Source organism: Loxodonta africana, chromosome 15 (genome assembly GCF_030014295.1).
Source record: "Loxodonta africana isolate mLoxAfr1 chromosome 15, mLoxAfr1.hap2, whole genome shotgun sequence".
Taxonomy (NCBI): domain Eukaryota; kingdom Metazoa; phylum Chordata; class Mammalia; order Proboscidea; family Elephantidae; genus Loxodonta; species Loxodonta africana.
In genome coordinates, this window is record NC_087356.1 from 71,351,316 (window position 1) to 71,363,807 (window position 12,492).

The 12,492-nt window shown below is 39.1% G+C and overlaps 2 pseudogenes; both read left to right on the forward strand.

Annotated features, from left to right (window-relative positions):
• Nucleotides 1-500: 500 nt before the first annotated feature.
• On the forward strand, nucleotides 501-1,497 carry LOC100676074 (putative olfactory receptor 8G3; annotated as a pseudogene).
• Nucleotides 1,498-11,202: 9,705 nt separating this feature from the next.
• On the forward strand, nucleotides 11,203-12,219 carry LOC100668663 (olfactory receptor 10D1B-like; annotated as a pseudogene).
• The last annotated feature ends 273 nt before the right edge of the window (nucleotides 12,220-12,492 follow it).

Here is a 12,492-nt window from a genome sequence, read left to right on the forward strand (position 1 = left end):
ACCTCACACTAGTGTTAGCAGTTTTCACAGATTTCTGAACACTTTGTTTATTAGTTATAAAAAGCATTCACTACATTTCCTTTTTCAGAGTCAAATGAAAATATAATTATTATGCCTTTTAATAGTATGACATTAATGTATACATATTGAATATAGGAGCAAAAGAAAATAGTCTTTAGAAAAAACCACTAGTAACATTCCTTCTGACTGACAAAAAAAATTCATGAATTTGTGTTTTCTCTTAAAAATTTACAATATTTTTCTTTATAAGACCCTTGAAGTCTATAATTCCTTCTTTGATTAAAAATAAATATTGGATTTCCCAAAGTCACAGAAGAGGCTCAAGGGATCTCTGGAATATTAATCTCTTCTGATGAGGGAATAAATAAGGATCTCCACAGAATCACTTTCTCCCATCCACCCATACACACACACGTGCATACACTCACACACACAAACTGTGAAACTATTTTCTCTGTTTTAGAACTGCTGAGAGGCTAATGGACCATAGAAATCGTTCATTAGTAACTGAGTTCATCCTCTCTGGGCTAACAGAACATCCTGAACTGCAGCTGCCCCTCTTCCTCCTCTTCCTAGGAATCTGGCTTGGTGGGGAACCTGGGCATGGTCACACTGATTGGGTTCACATCTCACCTGCACACTCCCATGTACTTTTCCTCAGCAGCTTGTCTTACATTGATCTATGCCAGTCCACTGTCATTACCCCCTAAATGCTGGTGAAATTTGTAGCAAAGAAGAATGTCATCCCTATCCTGAATGCATGACTCAGCTTTATTTCTTTCTTGTTTTTGCTATTGTGGAGTGTCACATGCTGACTGCAATGGCATATGACTGCTATGTTGCCATCTGTAATTCCTAGCTTTATGATGTTATCTTGTCTTATCACATCTGCTTCTGGCTCACAGTGGGAGTGTATATTTTGGGCATCATTGGGTCTACAGTTCATACAGGCTTTATGTTGAAACTCATTTTCTGTGAGACTAATGTCGTTAACCACTATTTCTGAGATCTCTTACCACTCCTGGATTTATCTCGCTCCAGCATCTATATCAATGAATTATTCGTTCTGGGTCTGAGTGCATTTAACATATTGACTCCTGCCTTAACCATCCTTGCCTCCTACATCTTCATCATTAGCAGCATTCTCCATATGTGCTCCACTGAGGGCAGGTCCAAAGCCTTTAGCATTTGCAGCTCTCACATCTCAGCTGTTATAATCTTTTATAGTTCTGCAGCATTCATGTACCTGCCGCCATCAACTGTCAGCTGTATGGACCAAGGCAAAGTGTCGTCTGTGTTTTATAGTATTGTCATGCCCATGCTGAACCCCATGATCTACAGTCTGAGGAAAAAGGATGTCAAATTTGCCCTGAAGAAAATTCTAGAAAGTAGAGAATGCTCATGAATTGAATCAATGCTGTCATGGTCTAACAGAAACAGGCCTTTGGTTTGCTGATATATGTGATTTGTTCAGTTAATTCTTGAAATTTGTGGGTTCATTAGACTTTTCTTTCTCCTATATAATACATGTCCAAAATTCACCTTCAGTCATCCCTTCCTTCAAACCTACATTATACCGGCCTTATAGAGAGAAATACAGAGAATAAAATCAAACCCTGTTCAGAATTACAGGAACTGTAGTTTCATTTTTTAATAATATGCAAACAAAAAAGAACAATGATGGTGATAATGACAGTAATATACATTATTGAAATTTTATAAAATGTCAAAATCTGTACCACATACCTTAAGTGCATCACTTTATTTAATATTTACAGTATTCCTCCAGGGCAAGAACTAATAGTATTCCCTTTCAAAGATGAAGAAATTGAATCTTAGAGAGTTTGCATAACTGCCTTGAATCTCAAACAAAAAAGCAGCTAAGCCTGGACACACACCTGAGAAGTCTGAGTCCAAAATTCATGATTATCCTCGAGTGCTGCTCAGACCGAATGTAATTGTAGGAGGTCTAAGGACTCCCTAAGGATTCTGTATACACCAAATATCACTAGCTCCCTATATGACTGTGCTGCTGTCCTCTGATTATATTGTTGATATTATAGGTGCCTTCAAGTCATTTCCAACTCATAGTGACCCTGTGTACAACAAAACAAAACACTGCTTGGTCCTTTGTCATCCTCATAATCGTTGTTACACTTGAGCCCATTGTTGTAGCCACTGTATCAGTCCAGCTCATTGAGGATCTTCTTCTTTTTAACTGGCCCTCCACTTTACCAAGTATGATGTCCTCCAGGGACTTGTCCCTCCTGATAACATGTCCACAATACATGTGAGGAAGTCTCAATATCTCACTTCTAAGGAGCATAGTGGCTGTATTTCTTCAAAACAGATTTGTTCATTCTTCTGGCAGTCCATGGTATATTCAATATTCTTTGCCAACATTCTAATTCAAAGGTATCAATTCTTCTTATGTCTTCCTTATTCGTTGCCCAGCTTTCGCATGCATGTGAGGAGATTGAAAATACCATTGCTTGGATCAGGCACACCTTAGTCCCCAAAGTGACATTTTTGTTTTTTAACACTTTAAAGAGTTCTTTTCCAGCAGATTTGTACATTGCCATATGACATTTGGTTTCTTGACTATTGCTTCCATGGATGTTGATTGTTTATCCACGTGAAATGAAATTGTTGATAACTCCAATATTTTCTCCTTTTATTGTGATATTGCTTGTTGATCCAGTCATGAAGATTTTTGTTTTCTTTATGTTTTGGTGCAATCCGTACTGAAGGCTGTTGTCTTTGATCCTCATCAATAAGTGTTTCAAGTTCTTTTCACTTTCAGCAAGCAAGATTATGGCATCTTCATATAGTCCAACTTCTTGGATTATTTGGTCAGCGTATAGATTGAATATGTATGGTAAAAAAGGATGCAACCCCAATGCACACCTTTCCTGACTTTAAACCATGTAGGATCCCCCTTGTTCTGTTCAATAGACGGATTCTTTGTCTGTGTACAGGTTCTGCATGAGCACAATTAAGTGTTGTGGATCCATCAGCAATGTCAGATGTCCTCTTCTGAACCTGGCTTGAACTTCTGGCAGTTCCCTGTTGTTGGAGTTCTAGAACTGCTTTTGAATGATCTTCAGCAAAATTGTACTGGTGTGTGCTATTAATAATATGGTTGGACAATTTCTATACTCTGTTTGATCACCTTTCTTTGGAATAGGCAAACATGGCTCTCTTCCCAGTTAGTTGGCCAGGAAGCTGTCTTCCAAATTTTTTGACATAGACAAGTGAGCATCTCCAGCACTGCATTAGTTTGTTGAAACATCTCAATTGGTAAGGGAAATAGAGAAATTAAATGGCCAGTATAGATTACAACCAAAGCCAGAAAGCTCTGAATGTCAAACTCAACATGAGTAATTTTGAAGTCAATAAAAAATGAAAACATACAAAAAAATTTTCAGTAAGGGTACAAAATGTTAATTTCCATATTTCACAAAGTAAAATTCTGAGCAGTAAAAAAAAAAAAAATGAAGTGGACAAACAAGTGAAAGCATGATTCAAAAATGTGAACAATTATTAGTTCTTTTCAGAAATACTTATTAATTAGATAACAATGGTTTAAAAAAAATATTGCAACCCTTTAGTTGAAGAGCAAATTCTGTTAATTTAATTATTTAAGTGGAGGGCAGGGGAGGTGGCATGATCCCCTGCTACAACCAGATGCCTGTACCTATGCCAATCACCCTTGCCTGTCTAGGACTGTAGGTGAGAGCCTGCACCACACACTTGGTGACCGACTACCTGGGCACCTGAGCTGAATCCATAAAAGAAAAGTAAATGGACTCCTGGGCTTACATTCCTAGCAACAGATCTAACCACCTAGTGATAGGACTTTAAAAACCAAAAAAAAAAAAAAAAAACGAAACCCAGTGCTGTTGAGTTGATTACGACTCATAGCGACCCTATAGGACAGAGTAGATCTGCCCCATATAGTTTCCAAGGAGCACCTGGCTGATTCGAACTGATGACCCTTTGGTTAGTAGTCATAGCACTTAACCACTATGACACCAGGGTTTCCTATAGGACTTTAGAGCACCAATAATCAAACCAGCTCACACAAGCAGCCTATTTGGGCATATCAAAACAAAACAAAACAAAGTGATGGAAACAGTAAGCAAACATAAAGTAAGTAAATATAATAACTCATCGATAGCTCAGAGACAACAGTCAATATCAAACCACATGCAGAGGCAGATCATGATGGCTTCAGGAAGCTCCCAAAACAAAGAATCAGGAAATCTTCTGGAGAAAGATAGCTTTCTGGAATTACCAGAGATAGAATACAGAAGATTAATATACAGAACTCTTCAAGGGATGAGGAAGGATATCAGGCAAAAGTCAGAGCAAGCCACAGAACATACAGACGAAGCAACAGAGGAACTTAAGGAGATTATAGAAGGGCATAATGACAAATTTAACAGGCTTCAGGAATCAGTAGATAGCAAACAGAAATCCAGAAGATTAACAATAAAATTTCAGAATTAGACAACTCCATAGAAAGTCATATGAGCAGAACTGAGGCAATGGAATTCAGAATTAGTGAGACTGAAGATAAAGCACTTGATACCAACTTATCTGAGGAAAATCAGATAAAATGAATTAAAAAAAAAATGCCACTGCCCCCACATCATTTTTACAGGTGGTAATTTACTACTCAGTCCAGCAGAGTAGAGCAGGACAGACTCCTGCTGGGGCTCTACCGTAACTTTGGTACTGGCTCTGGAAAATTCCCTAACTCTATTGCCCTTTTCTTTTCAGTGGTAGAGCTCTTAGAGCAGTCTTTGTAGATCCAGCCCTGCCTCTGCTTTGAGGAACAATTCTGCCTTTTGGGAAGAAACATTTAATCAACTTTAACTGGGCCTCCATGCAGCCTTATCTGGGTCTCAGTTTCAAGTCACTCTTACTGTTATGTTGTTTTCTCCTTGTCCACATTTCTCATAATAGGGTCTTACCTTTGTTGCCTGGGCCTAACTCCCTCTTTGCGCCACCTGGTTATGATCTTGATCCCCCTGGACTGAGGTTCTGCTTACTCTTTTCAATTCTCCTTCATGATTCTTGCTTCTTATCCCTGGATCAACCTCAAGAGGACTCACCTTTGTTCTCTATTTTCTCACTTTTTTTTTTTGTATGCATCTTTCTTTTTGTAGGGAAACTATCTAGTGCATCTTCTAGAGCATCTATGGCTTACTAAAAGGTATACTCTTCCTGGACTTTGCCCTGCTTGTGATATATAAATTGAATACTGTAGCTTGCTTGATGGGCTGGCTGTATCTCTGACCCTACTAGATGGGCGATCTCCCCTCTAGTATGTGGTCCATTCCACCTGATTCTTCCCAGTTTTCTAGCCTGATTGGTTACATGGTTACCTGATCTGTAATCCAGCAGGTTACAGGCTTTGATAGTGGGAGTGGGGAGAAATTGGAAGCATGAAGGACCACTTAGGAATTAGTGATGACTGAGGATGTCAAGTCACTCAAGACAGTTTCTTGGGTTTCAAGTCCCTGATGCTCAATCTCATCTCTTCCCAAGAAAAATCAATATAGGTTTTATAAGTTTTATTTCTACATTTATTACTTTCATTCTTCCATCATGTGAATCACACCATTAAATTTCTAGGAATCTTGGCAATCTAGCATTTTCCCACCAGAGATTGATTAATTAATTAATTAAATGGCAGTTGTTATCTGGTTGATTCTGACTCATGCTGATCACATGTGTGTCAGAGTAGAACTGTGCTGCATAGGGTTTTCAGCGGCTGAATTTTCCAAAGCAGATTGCCAGGTCTTTCTTCCAAGGTGCCTCTGGGTGGACTTGAACCTGTAAACTTTCAGTTAGTAGCTGAGAGTGTAAACCATCTGTACATCCTAGGAACTCTTTCCCACCAGTGTGTGTGGGGTTAGGAGGGGAAAAAATATCATATTAAGATATTTGGCACCCAGTAAATAGCCATCCTATTCTCTCTCATTTTTCATGTACAGTCCAATTTTCTCCCCACTGAGTTATTGTAGATAAAAGAAAGAACTTATATTTGGTGGTTTTCCCCATTCTCCAGCCCTGACAACAAACAATAAAGCACCTGTCACTGGATCAAGAATGTCTTGCTATTTACAATCAGAATGTTTTACTGAAAGATTAGCTGAGAAACCAGTTGCTGCTGGAATATGCCAGTGAGTTGAATATCTGGAGTAGAGAAAAAGAAGTTACAGGAGATAAGTTTTTTTTTTTTTTTTTCTCTAATTGAAACAAAGATGATGCAAATATTAGGCAAATTTCCCTTCTAATTATACCATTTCATGAGCGCTCTTTTTAGAGGTATCTACAAGAATTTCCTTTGCAGCTCTGGGACTAATTCACTGTGAAGCAAAACATGAGCTGAATAGGCTTATCTCTATTTCTTTCTTTCTAGCTCTCTCCCAGGTTATAAAGTGAGGCCATAATCTGGTCATAGAATACAAGATAAAGGTAGTAATCACTGTAAGAATGTAAAGAAGACTTCTACAAATTCTCTACAATGAATCTATTTATAATTCTTCTCTCATTCAGGGACAGCTGCTTCCGGTATAGAGACTTCTTGGGAAGCAGTGCTAATGTAGTGGAAAGGGAGCTCAGCCTGTGAATGCCTGACTCTTCTATGGTCTAAGTCATAATTGGTCTGCATTCCGATGCCCTTCTTTGTGAAATGGAATTAATTATTGGGAGAATTAATTAAACTAACATAAAAGTTCAAGGAAAACTAAAGCAACCACACATGTAAGGTGATATTAATTATGAATGAGTATTTGAAAAAAAAATTTTTTTTTTTTATTTGAAAGTCAGAATTAGTAATGAATTTATTTTTCTTTGTGACTCAAAATGAGTGGTTATACCATCTTGGACCTGAGAACAGTTCTACCAGTTACTACCATATTGCTGTGGTTAAGTTGCTTAGACTCTCTGAGCTTCAATTTTCTGCAAAAAGTGGGGGAAAAAATAATGCCTGCCTCACAGATTTCTGGTGAGAATTGGAAGAGATCAGGTATGTAGAGAACTCAGCACAATTCCAGGATATGTCAAATACACAGTAAATATTAGCTATTGTTAAAACTGGCCTAATCACTAAAACCTTCCAAAAGACTATTTCCATCCTGTGATACCCTGTCTGAGTAGCATCTGGGCTCCCCCCATGGCATGTGTATCTCGTCTTTTAAAGTGCTTTAATAACATTTTTGGTATTACAGTAGTTACTTTAGAAGTACTGGGTTGAAGGGCACATAATAATAGTAGATATGTAACAAAGAATTACTACATAATTAGGTTTCTGCCTTGAATATTAATGTTTATTAGAGATAACTATATAGGCACACATGGAACCGGGGATATCATTGCTGATGTCAGATGGATCCTGGCTGAAAGCAGAAAATACAAGAAAGATGTTTACCTGTATTTTATTGACTGCGTAGAATATAAGCAGATTATAGAGAACATTTCTAAGAATGGGAACTCCAGAACACTTAATTGTGCTCAGGATGAACTTGTCCCTAGATCAAGAGGTAGTCTTTCAAACAGCACAAGGGGATACTACATGGTTTAAATGCAGGAAAACTGTGTGTCAGGGTTGTATCCTTTCACTCTACCTATTCAATCTGTATGCTGAGCAAGCTGGACTATATGAAGAAGAATGGGGCATCAAGATTGGAGAAAGGTGCAATAACAACTTTATGCAGATGATACAACCTTGCTTGCTGAAAGTGAAGAGGACTTGAAGCACTTATTGATGAAAACCAAAGACTATAAAGCTCAGTATGGATTACTCCTCAACATAAAGAAAACAAAAATCCTCAGAATTGGACCTATGAACAACATCATGATAAACAGAGAAAAGATTGAAGTTGTCAAGGATTTCATTTTAATTGGACCCATAATCAACGCCCATGGAAGCAGCAGTGAAGAAATCAAAAGACACATTACAATGGGCAAATCTTCTGCAAAAGCAAAGATGTCACTATGAAGACTAAGGTGTGCCTGACCCAAGCCACCTGACCCAAGCCATGGTGTTTTCAATTGCCTTATACGTGTGTGAAACCTGGACAATGAATAAGGAAAACTGAAGAAGAATTGATGCCTTTGAATTGTGGCGCTGGTGAAGAATATTGAATATACCATGGACTGCCAAAAAAATAAACAAATCTGTTTCAGAAAATGTACAAGCAGAATATTCCTTAGAAGCCAGGATGACGAGACTATGTCTCACATACTGTGGACATGTTGTCAGGAGGGATCAGTCCCTGGAGAAAGACACCATGCTTGGTAAAGTACGGGGTCAGCAAAAAAGAGGAAAACCCTCAATGAAATGAATTGGCATGGTGGTTGCAAAAACGGGCTAAGTATAGCAATGATCGTGAGGATGGTGCAGGACTGGGCAGTGTTTTGCTCTGTTGTACACAGGGTCGCTATGAGCCACAACCAGCTCAATGGCACCTAACAACAACAACAACAATAACAATATAGGCACAAGAATGCATAAGTAATTTAAAAAGTGACGAGACAAATGATACCGTGAACTTAAACTTGAATGTGTGAAAGGCAACCAAAGATACAGTATTCCAGTTAATAGTAGAGTCAGATTTGGAGCAGTCTTGGAGAAACAAAGGCATTTCACACTTCATAGCACTCCTCTCCAATGATCTCATTACTGTTGTTTCATGGTTAGATGATGAATGAGGTTGACTTTAACTAGTTGCTCCCTCTGAGCTGGCAGTGAGCCCCAATAGGACTTAAGGGGATTTGAAGAAAGTTCTGAGGATGCAATCCAGGGAGAGTGTGTGTGTACAGGTCTCAAGTGCACAAATCCTAAGAGACTAGATTCTTTATAAGCAGGTCAAGTGAAGCTCTTTTGACTGGAGCACTCTGTACTCTGCTTGAAAACACTAGAAGTGAGGTCTTGTTATAACCCTTAGGAAAATACAAGTATGTTCTCAGGTGAACTGTGTAAGTGTTCCAACTTCTGCCCATTTCTCGCTATTAGCTCTGTACCTCACATGCTAATGGGTCTAAGTGTGGGGACCTTTCTGGTCCTTGGAGACTTAATATCAAACACAATTGTAGAATAATAGAAAATCATGGTGCCTGATCACAGGCAAGGGCAAGAGACTGTTGAGATCCATGCTGACCAAGGGAAGAGGATCCAGAGGCCAGAGAAATTTGAGTTGCTTGGAGAAACTATTCAGGTGTGGCTGGAATTAGTAATAAGGAGCAGGCTAATAGCAACATTCTCCCACCTATCCCCCACTTCCCGCCCCAGAAGGTCACTGTTTCTCTCTTTGCCATCTTCATTTTTGCCTAATGCTAGGGCTCTATGTGGGTGACTCATTCTAGCTTGGTCATTCTCCTTAGAGATGGTTTTCAGTGGGACTTGGGTCAACCTATGTTTGGTATCTGTTGAACGTAACTCTACAATTTAAAAGCACCTGTACTATAGCTTAGAGCCCTGGTGGCACAGTAGTTAAGAGCTACGGCCACTAACCAAAAGTCGACAGTTCAAATCCATCGGCTGCTCTCTGAAAACCCTATGGTCAGTTCTACTCTGTCCTATTAGGTCGCTGCGAGGCAGAATCAACTCCACGGCAACAGAACAGTTGTTTGTTGGATACTTACAGCTAGTATCAAAGAGGTAGGAAAAGTCTGTTTGATTTTGAAAACTAAATAATATACTAACTAGATGTGTTTCTAAAGTCAAGACAGGAGATAACCAAGAAGTAATACGTGAAAACTTTTCCTACCTTAGTATAAAACAGCGATATAAATCCATCCAGGGCAGTGTCTGTTTTTGGTCATTACCTTGCAGTGAAACACAGTGTCTTACAAAGCAGAGGCAAACAGAAGTCATTTTTTCCTGATGATTAGAGGCATGAACAATGGAATGAAACAGATCTGGGTCTTGGCTCTGTCACATACTAGTTCTGTCAACTTGGGCATTTTACTGAATTTTTCTAAGCTTCAACCCCTTGATTTGTAAAACAGGAATAGTAATATCTCCATACAGGTTTATTTTTAAAAAATCATATTTCAAAAGTACTGAGCCCAGTCCTTGCAATATGGTAAATAATCAGTAAATAGTATGAGTGTCAAGTATGTATTATGTATGTATGTATGTATGTCTTTTATTATTACTATCACCTGAGTAATTAAAGGATGAGATCCTGGGTCTTCCAGGTGTCATACTTGGTTCTTGACTTTTGAAAACTACCTTATTAGTCCTGTTCTTTACCTTTCTTCTGTGTGGGTCACTGTATTTCTTATTTAAACGCAGTGATATGAGTTTGATGCTTTCCTTGCTGCTACTGTTTCTTTTCCTTAATATTTCAGTCACCTCAAGTCCATTTAGAAAATATTAAAAGAACCAGAGGAACCATAGCAGCATCTCCTGATAGAGTTGGGGATATTAGAACTCCCCACTCCAGAGGAATATAATATGAAGATGGTGTGATCTAAGTCTATTTAAAATGTTATTTAATAAAACACTTACTTGCAAAGAATTATAGAACACCAACATTAAAAGAAGTCGCTCAGAGAACTAAGTTTAAGGCACCTCCGCTAAAGGCATTCTTTTCATAATGATTTATAGTTTTGCCACATTCACAGACATTTCATAGACTTTACCATAATTTTAGGATGATATTTTTGTTTTTGCTGTTGATATTGTTATAATAATTAGGATTTCCACTTTGTAGATGATGAAACTATGCCTATGAGAGATGGTGTATAAATTGTTCAAATCATGTAACTAAGAAATCGCAAAGCCAGGAACCAAATCAAGTGTTCTGATTTCTAATACAATTTTTTTCTGATATTTTGAAGACGGTAATGAACAGTGGGAGTTTGTTACTCGAAGATATGATGCAAGTTCAAAATACAAGCTTCAAAGAGAATAAATTCAAGAATAAACAACCGTAAAAAATGTTTCTAACTTCACATGAGAATGTTTTGAATATGTCTCTAAATTTCTGATGTTGTCATAGGGGACAACCATTCACCTCTACAAAATATTCCTTTCAGAATCTGAATAGGTTATAGCTCTGAATTAGCTGACATTTTTTATTACCTTGTGTTTTTATATAGATCTCACCCTACATAAGAAGCCTAGTTGTTGCTTGTTAAAAACATAGCCGATGTAGTCATCAGCAAGAAGCTCGACAATTTAATACTGGTGTCCGCACTTTGGTGTCTAGGATCCTTTATGTGGACTTTCTCACAGCAATGAGGAATTGCTCAGTGGTGACTGAATTTATCCTGCTGCGCATCCCACACACAGAGGGTCTGGAGACCATGCTCTTTGCCCTGTTTTTGTCCTTCTACCTCTTCACCCTGAAGGGGAACCTGCTCATCCTACTCGCAATTGTCTCTTCCACTTGGCTTCACACTCCCATGTACTTCTTTCTGTGTGAGCTGTCTGTTTTTGACATATTTTTCCCTTCAGTGAGCTCCCCCAAGCTGCTGTTTCACCTCTCAGGGAACTGCTGAGCTATCTCCTATGCAGGCTGTGTGTCCCAGCTCTTCTCTTACCACTTCCTGGGCTGCACTGAGTGTTTCCTCTACACCGTGATGGCCTATGACTGTTTTGTGGCCATATGTTACCCTCTGCACTACACAGTTACCATGAGTCACAGAGTGTGTGCCATCCTTGCCATGGGGATCTCCTTTTTTGGCTGTATTCAGGCCACCTTTCTAACCACTCTCACCTTCCAGTTGCCTTACTGTGGTCCCAATGAGGTGGACTATTACTTTTGTGATATCCCAGTGATGCTGAAGCTGGCCTGTGCAAACACCTCAACCTTGGAGATGGTGGGGTTCATCAACGTGGGCCTCATGTCCCTCAGCTGCTTCCTTCTCATTCTCACCTTCTACAGCCGCATAGTCTACTCCATCTTACAGATCTGCTCTGCAGAGGGCCTACACCATGCATTGTCCACCTGCAGTGCCCACCTCACTGCCATCTTTCTTTTCTACATGCCGGTGGTCCTCATCTACCTGCAACCCACCCCTAGCCCCGGGCTTAATGTAACTGTTCAGGTCCTGAACAACCTGGTCACTCCCATGCTGAACCCCTTGATCTACAGCCTGCGAAACAAGAAGGTGAAATCATCTCTAAGGGAGGCCTTACATCAGTTGGGCTTCCTTCCTGAACAGCTGTAGAGAGAGATCAATAGCTAACATTTCAATCTCAATTCACATTCTATAAAACATTTTTATATGGTTCTCAGAAAAATATTTGAATTTGAGAACACAAGTTTTATTATTCCCATTTTACAATGTGGGGACTAAGACTCAAAGGGTTAAAATGACTTGTCCAAGGACACATGTGGAGGAAAGGCAGAACGAGGAATTGAGAGCTGGTTTTCTGACTTTGGACCTGGGCTGTCTTGAGGACATAATATTGCTGTTCATGGAGGGAGGGAGCTCTTCCCA